The sequence below is a fragment of the Poecilia latipinna genome, unplaced genomic scaffold (assembly GCF_001443285.1).
Source record: "Poecilia latipinna isolate Pla-1442-1.1 unplaced genomic scaffold, P_latipinna-1.0 Scaffold32, whole genome shotgun sequence".
Lineage (NCBI taxonomy): Eukaryota > Metazoa > Chordata > Actinopteri > Cyprinodontiformes > Poeciliidae > Poecilia > Poecilia latipinna.
Window position 1 is genome coordinate 1,009,278 of NW_015112648.1, and position 12,080 is coordinate 1,021,357.

The window sequence follows — 12,080 nt, forward strand, 5'->3', positions numbered from 1 at the left end:
TTTTTTTTAAAAAAAAAAAAAGAAAAAAAAAAACCCTGGCGGCGCACCACAATTATCCCAAATGTTTTTTTTTTTTTTTTTTTTTTTTTTTGCTTTCCTTTGGCATTGATTAATTTCATATTTTAAGTGTTTAATTTAGACTTACTTTCACAACAATGTACATTGTTTCCCTGCCGACAATAGTCTGGAAACAGACGAGTCACATTACCACAACAATTACAGAATGATTATGTTGTACACAGCTGAAAAGTCCTGGAAATCTGATATCACTTCCTGAGCAAACAACCTTTTTACCATAAATTACGGGTAATAAAGAAAGCAAGAGCAGAATATTTGTAAGGAGATAGGTTTCCTCGGCTTGTAATATTTAGATTTCCAGTTATTCATGTCCCTTGTTAGCAGTAAAACTCCCAGTAAATCCCAAAATGTTTTCTACAAGAGACCGTAAAGACACAGAGCATGTGAAAATGGCACACTTGATAGCAAACGGCTGTGCGTTTACACATTAAGCAGTGATACGGCCCAATTTTCATTCTTTTATTTACCTTTACTAATCAGTAGGGAAAATATGCAATTCTTCAGCACCCAAATGTTCCTCAATAGATGTGTTTCCTCTACAAATGTGCACAAAACTGTCAATATTCCCATAATGCAATTGAGGTCCATCCATCCATCTATCCATTTTCTGTACACTCTTGTCCCTTAGTGGGGTCGGGAGGTGCTGGTGCCTCTCCAGCTAACGTTCCGGGCGAGAGGTGGGGTCACCCTGGACAGGTCGCCAGTCTGTTGCAGGGCAACAGAGACAGACAGGACACACAACCATGCACACACACACTCACACCTAGGGACAATTTAGAGAAACCAATTAACCTGACAGGCATGTTTTTGGACTGTGGGAGGAAGTACAGTGTTGTTCTTAAATGGCTTATGATATTGATCACTCAGGCTTACTGCTTATAACCTTGTTACAGAAAACCTTGCACCTCTACTCAACATTACAACACAAGTCACTCTGAGAAATGTTTGGACAATACAGCGTCTACATAAGTTACCTAAAGAGTCAAAGTATTTTCTTTTTCCCATTATAGCCATTAAAAAAAAATAAAAAGTGTCTTCTAATTGTGTAAACCATTGAGCAAATTAGCACTGAGCTTTGTCTTGTGCACAATAGGAAAACTTTAAAAATTATAACAGCAATTTTCTCTTAAGGGTGAGAAACTTGAAGGTGATGGCATTGAAATGCCCAGACACTTACTTTCTAGGCTGCCCTACTACTCTACATCTATTATCTGAGCGTAATTGGACAGGAGTAGCTTCATGCATGCTATTCCTTGGACACTTGGCTAGGTCTTGACCAAAACAGCACTGCATCATGCAAACACTGGGGAGCTGATGGCACAAAAGAGTAGTCCAATGGGCTAAGAAGATGGTAGTTTTGACTAAACCAAGGCACAGGACGCTCCAAATGAGCTAAAAATGCTCAAATGCAGTAAAAGAGTAAAACTGCTGCTTACAATTCACACTGAAAAACAGAACTGCTGACAACATTGTCTGAAACATCTTAATACTTTGTATTCCAGTTTGCTTCTTACTTATACACCTGTTGGGTTTCTATCAGCTTTGCAAAAACTGGGTGATGTTGCTAAAGCTATTCACATGCCTGCATTGATACACAGAAACTTTAGGTTTTTTTTTGTTTTTTTTTCCCCTATTCTTAATCTTTAAGTGATTTATATGGGGGTCGGTCGTCCCCCAGCAACCCCAGAGATTCAACTCTCAGGTTTTTCATGATGTTTAGGAGCAATGTGAGATTTCTGCTTGGCCATTTAATTAAACTCCCCATACACTGCTCACAAACTAATCTAAATAATTAAAAAGAAAACACTCTTGGATTGTGTCATATTCAGCTACAAATTCTGAGCATACTGACCAAAAAAAAACACACAGAAGAAAAAAATCACAAGGTTGATCAAGCTGTTGATCCTGGCTCTCTGTCTAATAAATTTGTCAGATTGTAAAAGAAAAAGTAGAAAATGAAAAGAACTTGAGAAACACAGATGGAGTTAGAAAGTGAGCAAACAAAAAACAAAACAGAGGGAGAAGGAGACAGTGAAATGACAATAGAGGCAGACAGACGGATGGAACGAAAAGTGAACAAATAAGAGAGTTAGCGATGGATGGCTGCTGTGATAGCAGCAAAAGTAAGCAGGACAGGGATTGTTTAGAGATGGCTGTTTGGACAGATGGTTGCCTGTGTGCTAATTACAGACTGGGTGCTTGACACTGTGAACACAATCAAAGTGGAAACTAGCTTTATTTGTTCAGCTTCACCCACACGTAGGCATGCACACCGGAAAAAAAAAAAAAAGACTATTAGATACACATTAAACACAGCTTGCTGATGTAGCAGAGGTGAACAACCAGACACAAATTCAAACCAGGCATGGAAACCAACACAGAGTGAAATCTGAAGTCCTGAAAATTCAGGATGAGCAGCCCACAGATACCTGGCCCTTGAGCTGCCTTGTTAATCTCAGTTTTCAGTCCTTTTAAGAAGAACCCCAACACCTGACCTCCACTTTAGGTGATGTAGCCGTTACAGTTTGGATGTGTTGAGAGCAGAAAACTAGCAGCATTACATTGTAAAGCTCCCCTTGCTTGAGAAACTCTACACTCATTGTAAGAGGTGATTTTATTTCTATTAAAGTTTTTGAAATTTCTGTCCAACAGAAAAAAAAAAATTCCTCACAGAAAATAATTTAAAGTTATTCCTAGTCTTAATGCCTTAAAAAAAACCTTCATAAATCTTGAACCTCTTTCACATTTTGTTGCATTTTAATCCTCAATGTATTTTATTGGAATTTCATGTGACAGAGTAACACAAACTGGAGGAAGGAGGAGAATTATGCTGTTCAGAATCTGTCTCTCAATTTTCTCTGCTGAAGCAAAACCTCCCCACAGGATGATGCCGCCACCATCATGTTTCACAGTGATAATGAAGAGTGTAATGTACAGCCAGTCAGTCTAAACAACTACACGTCTGCAGTTATTAAACTCTTTATATTCTTGGATGATAGATCGAACAGCTCTCAAGAACCATCTCCACAGCTTTATTAATGACCCTTCTACTGGTCTTCATGGTGCCGTTTGTTTAATACTGTCAGCCAAATTTACACAGAGATTCAAATTACAGAGGTGGATTCCCTTTACTGAATTGGAGAGTTCAGAAGATGATTTGTTGCTCTGTATTTTATTAAGAGGCATCAGTTATGGTGGCTGAATATAAATGCCACTGATTTCTTTTTGTGTTGTAAATAATGTTGCATAAAATTTCACTGCCATTTCACAATATTGCATTACTTGTGGCTATTTATGAATTATGGTTTATTATTGTAATGTGACAAAATATGGAAAAAGTTCAAGGCGTTTGATAACTAAGTACACGGCGCTGCACCCACCATCAATATTTGCAGTAAGGTTAGAAATTATTACTGCTTGGTGGCATGTACATGGATTTGAGAGGAAAAAAATAATCCCACCATCCTCTAGAGGTGATGATGCATTTATTGCTTCACATAGGGGCCTACTGGATCTACACCCCCAACATGGTGCAACCATTTAGCAATATTGAAGAGCTGTATTTTTATGTTTTCTATAATTTTGTGCATCGAAGGTTTTTAGGGTGTTTTGTTTTATTGTTCAAGAGGGATTGATTGTTCAAAATGTGTTTATTTTTTCTTGTCCCATCGGCTTAAATTCTGACAGGAGTTCACATTTAATCAAATATTTTTGTTGCTTTAAAGAATATTGCTTGAGATTATTTAAGACAATAGATATGTTGTGTCTAATGTTTTTTATATATATTTATATATATATTTGACCAATGCATTTTAAATTACGTGTAACATTTATACAGAAATGTTTAAAGTATCTGAACACACATCGAGTTATGCCGAAATATTTAAATGACAAAACCCCTTTAAAAAGTCCTCTTAAAGTTTTTCTTTTCAGTTGAGATGCCAACAACTGCTGTATGGACAGGAAATAGTGTTCCGATTAATAGGGCTTATACAAAACAGTGTGTAATTCATCAAGCTAAAGTTATTTAAGAACGTTTCAACTCAGTGTTTACCTTGCATTACTCTCCTTTCATCAGGCTCCTTCTGAAGTGTCGTTTTGTTTTTGAGGAGGAAGAGTTTTAATTCACTGTGCAGTGAATTAGGTTCTGTGGTTTAAAATCTAAATAAGGAATTCATAAAGAAAGGGTCCTTTATATTTCTAGGAATTACATCACTGTAAGGATATCCTCGCACAGAAAAGCATCATCAAAACATTAAGTGATTTACGCAACCTGCCTTCAAGGGAGATACTAAAGCTTTTGCTACTTTCCTCGAATTATGTTTTTCAGGTTTAATGATTAGTGTATTCAAAGACAACATGAACACCATTTTCCCACGCTGCTCTTTCAGCTTTGACTTTTTTCTTCTTTTTTTTTTTTTTTGCAGTGTTCAGAGAATTATTAATGGGCTCTGAATTGCTCCCTCACTCAGTTTCTTCATTTTCAGTGAGTCCTTGGTGGATTTACTCGTCTGTTCGCCGTCATTGTCATGTTGCTGGATCCAGCTTTACTTCAGTCTGAAAAGTAGTTTTTGCAGATAGTCTCCCATTTTTCTCCAGAATCCCCTGATGCTCAGTCAAATTTATGGCAGATTCTGTGATCCAAAGTCCTGCTGCAGCAAAGCATCCCTAAACCATGGCAAACCCAGCATACTAAGCAATTGGTATATGAATTTGATTTTTTATCAATGTTTTATCTTCTGTACTATAAATATCTTAGCAGTTAAACACAGTTCTGTTGAGTTTTTCCTAAAATATAACTCCATTGAAAATTTCAGAACTTTACCAATTGTTTAAATAGCTGAAACTATGCATTGTATAATGTCTTTGCATTGTAAATAGCTTTTGAGCTTCAAAAATAGAGTGAAAGTGAAATTGTATTGCTGTTGGTCTTGTGTGACATCAATGTTAAACTATTAGCCAATGAAACTTTTCAAAACCTCTAATTTAGCAGGCTTAAGTGAGTCCAATCATGGTGAAACCTCTACAAAGAAGATTTCAAAAACAGGAATGACAACTTACCAGAGAATAATAAGGTTTTGGGTCCTACAGAAGAATAAAGGTTGTATTTTCTACAGTGCAGAAACTATTAATGCCAACAAATTAACTTTTCTTAGACCTTGACCGGGAGAACTGGAGATGAATTTTGCTTTGGTGACCTTCCTCAGTCCTTCCTCCTCCCCGAGGTTTAAAGGGTCATGTGTAAGCGCCTGATACTTTGCTGCCTCATCCTCTCAGTCACCTCCAAGCAGCCTCATTATCGGAACGTAACGAGCAGGGACTTGACGAGTTTAACGAGGGCCTAACGAGGTGCTGGTGTCTGCCGTTACCGTGGCATCTGGTCACAACTCATCAGGCAGTTGAAGAAAACAAGGTACAATCTGCCAGATGTTCCCCTAATTTCAGTTTTTATTTTGATTGTGTCCATTTCATCAAAGAGACCTCTTGCATTGGAGAGAATTTTGATTGGAATTTAAAAGTTCCTTTAAAAAGGCGTTTCATTTTCGTAGGATAAACATCCAACATATTTTACACGCCATCATGCAGCCACAAACTAGTATCTGAAATTCCCCCCAACAAACTATAATTTAGATACATGTAGTTTGCATAAACAGACAAAGAGGGCTTTTGCCATAACCCTATAACTGATTCATGTTAAAGAGGGAAGTTTTTCTAAGTTTCCAGTACAATATTACATCTTAATGCAAGGAAAACATGCTGCTCTTTAGCATTTCTTGAAATCAAAACACACTTGGGCAAATCGACATGGACAAAATTGTGCATGTTGGGAATGGGGCACAGAGTTGGCTCATTCAAAGAGCTCTACCAGTTAGGGATGTCTTGAAATCCATATAGATGAGGGAGAAAGTGTCCCCATTAGATTTAGTACCTTTTTAAAGTGGCAAAGAATTTCTAACCACTCATTAAATTGTTGTCTCCTACATTTTCAGTGTTGAAGACAATCGTAACCTGCAGCATGAGCTCAAGCAAATTACGTTTTGCAATTTTTATTTATTTTTTTTAAAGATGCGTTGAAACAAAATCATGATTGTTTAACAAAAATGGGAAAACGGCACAGAACAAGAGACAAAGAACAGCCTGACTGCCAGTAGAACAAAGCATTGGCACATGTTGGTCATTCTTGGTCTGATGAAGCGATGTCTTATTCCAGATGGTATGAGATTAAAAAGTCCATGAGAGGGATTTCCTGTGACACAGAGCTTTTTTTTTTTTTTGTATTTCTCCTTCAAATTGGAGAGAAACAAGAAGTTTGTTTTTGTTTTTTAAAGAAAATCTACTTTTGAAATGTGTTGAAAGTATTAGAAAGACTTTCATCACAGCAGTTCACCATGTAAGCTAATTCTGGTTTATTTTTACTTAATCCAATCAAGGTTGCTTCACCTCCTGACTTAATTTCCTGCTGTTTGACAAATTTAGAAATACAAAAAGAAGAAAAGGCTAAACACTTAACCCTGAGGGGCTCCTGTGGTCAGTTTGACAGAGTGTTATGTTTTCTGCAGACCAGCAGCTGTTCTTAATACTTTCCAAATTAGAAAGAACAACCTAAGAGGTGCCATAAGGCCAAAAATAGGTTTGGAAAATGTGTTTGAAAACTTGTTACTTGAATTTAACCAGAGTTGCCACAAGCCTGTATTTCCGTCAGCATAGGAATGTGCCATAAAATACAAAGTTTGTGTGAAAACGTACTAGAATATAAATGGAGGTTGTGCTGTGAGTTTGAAGTGCGTGAGAAAAACTGTGGCTGTGTACAAATTTAGGGATTAGACTGTTAAATAGCCATAAATGAGTAAGTGTGTTGTATCACATGACAAACAAAATGAAATTAACAAAATGCTTCATGAAAGAAAAACAACAAGCTGTGGAGAATGTTTAACAGAGTAAAGTCCGGAAGCACAGACATTTCCTGCCTCATTTCACCCAGTTTTATCCTGTTTTCTGAAATTTCAGCATCTGTTGCCCTGGCACCAGCTTATGTAGCTGTTACAAAAACCAACCTGCGAGTTGGCTGATGAAGCTGAAGTTTGGATCAGATTCGCAGCTTTTGATCCAGAACCATTTCTGCTGCAAAAATCATTTAAGCTGGTCAGTCCTCAACTTATTATTCTACACTGAACAGGGACTCAAGTTAAGATTTATGAAAAAGAAATGAACTGAAACTCAAAATTTTAAAGGGCTTCCTTTCATCAGAGGACTACTTGGATAGAGGGGGGTGTAAAATGAACAATTGGATTGGCCAAATTATTCTACAGGTACTGCAGATGATTTAAGATACCATTTGCAGCTTTTTTTTTTTTTTTTTCTTGAGTGGGCTTAATTGGAAAAGTACATGTTTGTTGGATTAGAACTATGCAAGACGCAACACCGCTGAAGACGCATGCCATCTGTTTTCAGAGGAACATCCAAAGACAGTTAAAGAACTTTGAGTACACACAGATAGATAAAAAACACACATTAAAAAGAAAACAAAAATTCTCTCAAATGCAGATAAAATGTAATACTGGCTTGAATTGTTTGCAAAATAGGATAAAATTGTGATAACTTATTGCATATATTTTTCTAAAGCTTTGTTTCTTTGCGAAGTTAAAGAAACAAGTTCAAGAAATTGTTAGTTATTGGGTTCATTTATTTATTTTTGTCAAAACATTTGCTGGAGTAAAACAAACTCTCCACTGCTCTAACTGGTGTGTAGACCCAGCAAGTTTGCACTGACAAGGCTCCTAGCCAGGCTTAGCTTGAGCTGCTAATCCTTCAGTAAGAGTTGGTAAACCACTACAGCTGACGTAGGCAAGCTGCCAGCTGAAGCCAACTGGACGGTCTTTTCATGACACACATGGATGGTCTCTCACACACACTCACAAATATTGATAATATGACAAACAAACTGCAGTTTGTCTAACTTTTAAATTCTTCAGAGATGCAGCCATATCCAGACAGTTGCATGTTTGGTGTCCAGACAAGGAAGAATAGCTAAGACGAAAAAAATGTGGATGCAGTATACCAAGACAGAATTGGTGCTTTTGGAGTGCTTTTTGACATTTTGGGTAAAACATAGTTGGGAATTAAAAAAAAAAAAAAAAAAAAAATCATAAATTCATTAAAATTTCTTCATTTGATCAGGAACAACAAAAATGGATGAGGTAAAAGTGTGGGAATTTAGGATTTATAGGTCTACCAGTTAATTTATACATATATTCTAAACACATACACACCCTGACGTACACACACGCTTGCTAAGGTTTGGACTCAGACCAGGAGTGCAACAGCTTGCAATGAATATTCAGTGAACATTAATGTGTGTAAGGGGGAAACATTTGTATAGAAGTGTGGTTGCTGCCTGGTGTAACCCAACTCCACAGGAAACACACACTCCTGGGACAGGACATTTTGTCTAGAGTGGGTTTGCGGGTGTGTACTCCTTCTGAAGTACCTGAGGGACATGCAGGGTACTTGTGTTTCAGAGTATAGCAGGAAATCAGCACAGTAAAAGGAAAAACAACTAAAGGTTAATCTTAACAGAAAACAGCACAACCCATTGGCTTGAGGTGGCCTTCATTTTTAAGACATGCTGTCGTACTCCTTACTCTGAAACCCTTAAAAAGTCAGTGCAGTCAATTGCCTTTACAAGTCTCCTTAATTAGTAAAACAGAATCCAGTTGTGCAATTTAACTGCAGTAAATAAAACTGTAATGATGACCAAGTTGAAAAAAGCAGACAAATATTTAGTCGGAGCCAAACTGACTATAACAACTGAAAACAAACCCCAAAGACCTCCAGGTTTACAGTAGCTACAATAAAATCAACCTTCTTGATTCAAGAAGGCAAAATTCAAAAGCAAGCTGCTCTTTGCAGATTTTGTATTGAAAAAATTTGTAATGTCAAAAGTGTAATCAATTTCCTTCTTCAATGATTCTCTCCTTTGTTTGGGATCATCACATAGATCTCCTGAAAAAATGGAAACAAATGGTAAGATTCTTTGTGAAAAGTAGCATTTAACAAATAATTGGAGTAAAAGATTTCCAACTTTTTTTATTTTCCCCCTCTCAACAAAACTTAACTCACAATCATTTATGTAACATTTTCCAACACAACCTTCCACAAACAACACAGAAATGAATTAGACATACAAATCGGCTTCATGGGTGCATGGGGCTGGATGCACCAACATCAATCTTTGTTAGGAGACTTCAGGAAGCATTTGCCACTCTAATTAGATGCATGTAGTTTCAGAGCTTGTTTGTTGCAGAAAACAATTTAGTTGATTAATGAGCTGATGAGATGTGATTGGATAAATTGACAGCAGGATCATTTCATCATCTAGTTCTTCCAGTCTCTTAGTTCAGTCTGTTAGTCAGAGCCAGGATTCAGTAAATTAATCAATAAGTAGACAGTCGGCAGAATTTTATCAAACAATTTATAAAGGTTATATCAAATGATACACCACTTTATCTAGAAAGTTTTGACAAAACATAATCTTGGGCTTCAATTCCAGGTGCAAAACTATTAGGATCGTGACTTTTAATTTAAGTAGAAATGATCAACTTATATTGTTAAGGGGAAATCTAAGGAAACACAAGACAGCTAAAGCTAGCAGGGACAAAAGCCTAATTAGACAATGCAGAACTGCACCAATCGTCTTGCTGTAATGGAGTCCGAGTTTGTCCTGAGTGGCAAGACTGGACCCAAAAGCAGACAGTAAATAGGTACAGAAGCTCCACTTGAATAAATGTGTTTAAATATTTAAGTGTATAAAGGGACCTACCTTAAAACTCTCTCAGGGTTTTATCCATTCCCCAGGTCACCATTTTGAAGAATAGATGATGTGATCTGTTGATAAAATACAGTGGTAGCGAATTTCATTTAATTTTTAATATTAAAGTAACAGTGGATAGTTTATTTGATTGTTACTTAATTTGATATTTTTATTATATTACTTTATTTTTATTTATTTGATTATGTTATGCTACCTAAGTAACATAATCCAAATATTTTCTTACAGTAAGAAAGAAAATATTTAATTAAACACTAAGCAAAAAATATAAGCTTACTTTGCAACATAAACTCTGAAGTGATATTGAATCCAAAATCCAGTAGACATGAACATCAAATCAAGAAAGACGCAGAAACAACAAACTTCCCAGAAAACAAAAGGAGAAAAAAGGTGATAAACAATTAGCAAACGCAGACCAGGTGTGACAGAAAGAAGAAGCACTAAAAGGAAGTGAGGTTAGGGCTTTTCAAAATAAGACAGGAAGTCTTGATAGCCAGAACACAAAATATGAAATAAATACATAAAACGAATAGAAATGGATTAAAAGTCATGATAAAGTGATACGCCAGACTTTGTGGGATTTAAGACAAAGTGAGTATTCGACAATGAAGCAGTTTACAGGAGTCTGTAGATCCACTTGTTTACCTCCTGATGTGATGGATATGTCTGCAGATGTTTTCCTGTTCCTGCTCCTGTACACAGGGAATAAAAGACAAATGATTCTACTGCACTGCTTCAGAACACTCCTGTGTAGTGTTAGTTATTATAAACTGTTGTGGTTGTTGTCACAACATGAGATGACATGACACGTTGACAGTTTCCTCCCATAGTTACAGCTACAATACCATCAGCCGCCTGGCTTCTCTAATGCTGGCAAGAGGGCAGGAGGAAAACTTAGTGAATCACTTGGTTGTCCATCAAACTGCAACAACTGCTGCTGAACAGCCACTGGAACAGTTGTGTTTAGAAGCATCGGGGATTTGCAACAATCCACAACACCATATGATGGATTGGCAATTAAAAAAATGTTATTGTAGAAAAACACAAAATCAAGCCAGACGTAAAATCACTGCCAGGGTTTTGTGGAAGGCACAGAAAACATTGGGAGACTGTCTTGTTTTCTGTTGCCACATGCATATATTCTGAACACTAAGCTATTTTCTGCAGAGCTCTGTGTTTTATCAATGAGTCAGTCCTATAAAAAGCGCCAAAGAAACGAGTTTGAAGTTGACAAAAATGAGGTAAATCGCTCTGCAGTGGTGGGTGAAAGGTAATGATATCAAAAAAACTAAGTGCAATTTAAAACAAACAAACCATCATTTCATGTCAAATAAAAGAGCTCTTTATAGCTACAAGAATTAGACCTGGGGGCAAAAAAATACGAGAAAAGGTTAGTTTAATTTCATTAATTTGTTTTCTGTGGGCTCTGAAGTTCAGTTTATTGTTAGTTTTAGTGCTTGAAAGGCAGCATTCAGTTTTTTTTTAATAACAGCTACACATTTGTCTTTTCTTATTTGCCTTATTTTTGCACATCTACAGTCCAGTACTAAGAATCTACAATCCGTGACACCGAGCAAAGGAGGACAGACATAACACCCTCCCCCTCAGGCATGGAAACAATGGAGTTGAACATTAAAATCCTGTAAAAACCTTAAACCTTCTCTAAAGGCTCTTGTTAGCGCCCCTCTGCCATTCTCTTTTTTTTTTTTTTGCCCGTCTATATGCAACCTAGTCCCCTTGGCTATTTTTGGGCCAATTAGGCTCGTTTCTATGCCCAGTTTTTGGAAAGATGTGTGGAGTGAATGGCCTTGAGTGAAATCCCAGCCGGGGGAGGGTGAGGATAAATTCACAGCAGGTCATTGAAGATACAAACTCGATGTGTGAGGTAAGATGGCTTAAGTGAGGTAACTAGTAACAAAACAAAAATGTCTTTTTCCCCGTTTTGCTTTCTCTAAGTAAACTTTAGCTGTTTTGTAATAATTGGACGTCTTGAAGAGTGTATGTGTATTCACAGAAACAAGAAAACAGCTGATCATAGATTTGAAAGAATAAGTTAGAATTCCTAAATCCAATGTATTTTTTTTTTATTCGTAAAATGAATGAAAAAATTCACTAGGACTTTATGGATATGGAACATTTCTGTTTTATAAAACTTAAATAATTCTCTTTTTGC

At 36.7% G+C, this 12,080-nt stretch overlaps 1 protein-coding gene across 1 annotated transcript in view; it reads right to left on the minus strand.

The window, feature by feature from the left end:
• Window positions 1-10,319, minus strand: part of LOC106953273 (transmembrane protein 132B) — a 286,044-nt gene extending 275,725 nt beyond the window's left edge. The window contains exons 1-2 of the mRNA XM_015041905.1: window positions 10,185-10,319; window positions 9,899-9,963 (exon numbers count right to left, since the gene is read on the minus strand). The gene's annotated coding sequence lies outside the window, so the exon portion shown is untranslated. The remainder of the gene's footprint in view (window positions 1-9,898; window positions 9,964-10,184) is intronic.
• Window positions 10,320-12,080: the final 1,761 nt, after the last annotated feature.